We start from the raw sequence: 570 nt of genomic DNA, 5'->3' as shown, positions 1-570 counted from the left end.
TATACATTTCTGCTGGATGGTTAAGACCAAGATAAAGCAAGACCTATGCAACAAGAGTTGTAGCTTTTGGGTCTGATAAGGTCAGTGAAATCCCCTAAGGTTTTATCCTGAGACCCTGTACCTCAGATTGTAGATCCTTTTTCAGTGTCAGCCATGTGGATGAGTCACGGCCATTGCTTGGCCAATGAGCTCTCACTGAAAGCCTGAGAGAATGTTTTCTCTCCATGTGACTCTCCTTAGGCACATTCTACATCATCGATCACTTTCCTGTTTGGCCCCATAATCTCCTTGATCAGCAAATTTGGGACACTACTGAGTTATGTGACGTTACAATACAAGTTCTCATATGTCCTGAGTCTTAATTGACTTTGGAAGGCTAGGGCCAAAATGTTGGCTTTCCTTACGACACTTCTGTTTCTCTAATTTTGGTCTGCAAACTTAGGTTGTTAACCCTCCAGAAGAGAAGCTTATTATCATTACCATACAACCTAGGCTGTTAAGCTAAACCTCACTATCTGTCTGAATATCAAACATCTTAGGCATAACATGGAACAGGTATTTTTCATCAAG

This window comes from Octodon degus, unplaced genomic scaffold (genome assembly GCF_000260255.1).
Source record: "Octodon degus isolate 3935 unplaced genomic scaffold, OctDeg1.0 scaffold00040, whole genome shotgun sequence".
In the NCBI taxonomy this organism is placed as follows: domain Eukaryota; kingdom Metazoa; phylum Chordata; class Mammalia; order Rodentia; family Octodontidae; genus Octodon; species Octodon degus.
Note: the sequence above shows the minus strand (reverse complement) of the source record.